The sequence below is a fragment of the Oncorhynchus masou genome, unplaced genomic scaffold, assembly GCF_036934945.1.
Source record: "Oncorhynchus masou masou isolate Uvic2021 unplaced genomic scaffold, UVic_Omas_1.1 unplaced_scaffold_8728, whole genome shotgun sequence".
Taxonomy (NCBI): Eukaryota; Metazoa; Chordata; class Actinopteri; order Salmoniformes; family Salmonidae; genus Oncorhynchus; species Oncorhynchus masou.
Window position 1 is genome coordinate 7,327 of NW_027015190.1, and position 3,493 is coordinate 10,819.

The following is a 3,493-nucleotide window of genomic DNA, read 5'->3' on the forward strand; positions in this document are numbered from 1 at the left end:
TCTCTATTTTCATTTTGGACCTTTAATCCCAGAAATATGGCCATAACTCAAAAACCGTTGAGGCCTAGACGCCATCTTGTTCGGGGCCATCTTCCCATAATGCCAAACCTACGCCCACCAAGTTTCGGCTTCGAAATATTTTCGGTTTCCGAGATATGGCACGTCGTGATTCGTGATGTTTTGTCCAATAGCAATATGATTGCTTATGCCCTCTTGTGGGATATTTCGGCATTGCGCAAAAATGGGCTAAAATTTGTTTATTTTATTAAACGAAAACCGAATGTCCGACAAAGTTCATTTGATGACTTCCCGGTAGGTCTGGCCCTACCGCTCGGCCCGACGCCGTCCCCGAATTTCTAAAATGTTTTCGGACGTCTAGTAAGGGACCGTACAGTTCCAATAGGGACTTTCTCACTAACTATACGGTGATTGTCGAAATGTTCCCTTAAGGTATGTAAGGGGATAGATTAGGGACGTGGAGATAGGGAAGCGGTCAGGTATTGGTTAGGTATGACGGGGAGGGTTGATGCTCCCCTGAGGTTTGTTTTTGTTTGGGTGTTTGGTGATGGTGTATTGTATATAGTATGAGTGAGAATTATGATTTGTAAGTATGAATGGCATTGAATGTAATAAATTATTTTTCAAAAAAAAAAAAAATCTGTTCTTATCAGTTTAATATCTGATACGTCCCCCATCGGGGGACCTTATATTAAATGGATTTTTTGAACAGGGAGTCGGAAATGGGGCTTGCTCCGTCCGCTCCACGCATCGACCCGGTATTGCAGTACCTCCGGGAACGGTGCAACACTTACTTCTCCCGTTGTCAAGGAAAAGTACAAACTCACAAAGCTATGTAAACAGCTAGCTAGCTGCTAGTTGCTAGTTAGCTAGCTAGTTGCTAATTAGCTAGCTAGCTAGCTAGCAGAAGAAGAGAAGGGAAAAAAACATTCAAACTGAAAGAAGGGCGAAGCGCTTTTCAATGGGGTCCCCCGTTTCCCGCCATTTTTGTAAAAAAAAAAAAAAAAAAAAAAAAAAAAAATTGGGCCAGGATAGTGTGTGTGTGTGTGTGTGTGTGTGTGTGTCTGTGTGTGTCTCTGTGTGTCTCTGTGTGTCTCTGTGTGTCTCTGTGTGTCTCTCTGTCTCTGTGTGTCTCTCTCTGTGTCTCTCTCTGTCTCTCTCTGTGTCTCTCTGTGTCTCTCTGTCTCTCTGTCTCTGTCTCTCTCTGTGTCGTCTCTGTGTCTGTGACCCTCTTTTTATCCACAGCCCTCAAACTCGGAAGAGTGGGTTCCGGGAGCACCCGCGGGAACCCGGCCGAGAGTGCACAGAGTGTGTCTCGGGCCCCGACCTCTGGCTTCCATTACAACTCTGGTTTCTCTTCATTACGCACAAGCCTTTCGCCTTTTACTAAAGACTTCCGTGGAGAGGAATAGTTACACGAGTTCAACATATTTTTGGAGTGGCTTTGCTTCTTGCAGAGCCCGGGATCTTGTTTCAAGAGAAATTGACAGAGGAGGTGGTGGGCCAGGATAGTGACTTAAAGACGCATTAGCGACTGACTGACTGGCTGGGGAGGGAGGAAGGGTTGGAGACGGCTTTTGCAAACCCGCCGAGTTCTGTCGAGGCCCCCGGGGGCCCGGCGTTTGCAGGGTTCCATTTGTGGGTTATCGCTTCTCGGCCTTTTGGCTCAGATCAAGCTTGGTACCGAGGTGCCCCAGAGCTCGCTGAGTCAAAAGGTCGAAGTAGGAAGGCGATAAGGTAGAGTAGGGTTGGTGATTTTGTTGGGAAGGTGTTTGTGCTTTTTCGGAGGCTTCCTTTTTTGGAGAGCTGTTTTTCTTCTGCTCTGGTCGTAAAAATCCATTTTTTGAAATGGCAGGTCCAAATAGGTCGGTACCTGGAATAGGGTTGGCAAACTCGGTTAGGTTTGTTTGGAGAGACAAAGAAATGGAGCCAATTGGAAGAGAGCGTTTTGGAAGGACCATATTGATGGGGATATTGAAACTGGAAGTGAAGGACGTTCTATGTTTTCAAGATAATCCGGTGGAACGGGCATTTGATGTGACCTTGCATAGTGAAGGGAAACATCGGGAGATATTGAAAAGAGCTAAGGAAGAGAGTAAGACAAGGCCTTTGTGCCTTTATGAAGTAACTAACTTGGCGAAGAATAGCTTTCGTGTGGTTACAGTGACTATGTATAACCCCCATGTAACTGACAATGAGGTGAGGGCCTTGTTGGGGAGGTATATGGACAATGTCTCCTCAGCAAGGCTCCTAAGGGACTCCCTGGGCTTCTGGACAGGGAGGAGGGGTTTCCAGGCCCTTCTTAGGGAGGACCCAGAAGGTTATGATGGTTACCTACATCCCCCAGCGATGTTCTCCCTGGGGGCTGACAGGGGGACGTTGAATTATGCCCGTCAGCCTCCTTTCTGCAGGCGATGTATGGCCTACGGTCACGCACTCGCCTCGTGCAGCACAAGGAGGTGCAGGTACTGTGGATCGAGTGAGCACGAGGCGAGGGATTGCGTCGAGCCGAAGGCATGTCACGGGTGTGGCTCGGTAGCACACCTGTGGCGGGACTGCCCGGCTCGGCGTGGGTCATACGCGTCTGCAGCTAGGGGGGGAGCGAGGGCGGGGGATGGAGGAAGAGAGGAACCAGGAAGAGGGGGTGGCGCAAGTGGATGCGCCACGCAGAAGGAGTCGGAGAGAGGAGAAAGAGAAGAGGAGGAGAGGGCCGGGACAGAAGGAGAGGTGGCCGGGACGGAAGGAGAGGTGGCTGGAACGGAAGGAGAGGTGGTTGGAACGGAAGGAGAGGTGGCTGGAACGGAAGGAGAGGTGGCTGGAACGGAAGGAGAGGTGGCTGGAACGGAAGGAGAGGTGGCTGGAAAAGAAGGAGAGGTGGCTGGAACGAAAGGAGAGGTGGCTGGAAAAGAAGGAGAGGTGGCCGGAACAGAAGAGGAAGGGCAAGGGAGTGTGAAGGAATGGGGGGAAAGTGATGTGGTGAGGGCAAGGGTGGAGGAGTTGAGAGAGATGGTGGGGGAAATGGTAGAGAAGGGAAAGGGAAAGGGAAAGGGAAAGGACAAGAAGGTCTACGTCGCGGACTATATAGTTCCTTTGCACAGTGCACCACCGTCAAGAGGACAAAGAAGTGGAGATCGTGTCTGGAGAGCAGGAGGAGGTGTGCGGTGGGGGGGGAGGGGCAGAGCGAGGAGGTGGGGAGGTAGCGGGGCCCTCGTGGGCTCCGTCTTTCTCAACGTTTAAGCCCCTGGCTGAACTGGACCTCCCTGGCATGGCCAGTACATGGATGATGGAGGGAGAGACGAGCTTCTTATTTGGGGGTGTGACATCCCCGGTCAGGAGTCCGGAGGAGGGAGGGGTGATGGATCTGAGTGGGGAATGCCAGGTGCCGTTTCTGTATCCAGGGAAGGGGATGACTGTAGATGGGGGGAGGGGAAGGAGTGGAGACGGCTTTTGCAAACCTGCCGAGTTCTGTCGAGGC

At 51.0% G+C, this 3,493-nt stretch overlaps 1 non-coding gene and 1 pseudogene across 1 annotated transcript; both read left to right on the forward strand.

Moving 5' to 3' along the window:
• The first annotated feature begins 633 nt into the window (after window positions 1–633).
• LOC135537921 (U2 spliceosomal RNA) lies at window positions 634–810 on the forward strand (annotated as a pseudogene).
• Window positions 811–1,360: 550 nt separating this feature from the next.
• On the forward strand, window positions 1,361–1,479 carry LOC135537922 (U5 spliceosomal RNA). The gene has a single exon (XR_010455302.1). It is a non-coding gene; the product is annotated as a U5 spliceosomal RNA (small nuclear RNA).
• Window positions 1,480–3,493: the final 2,014 nt, after the last annotated feature.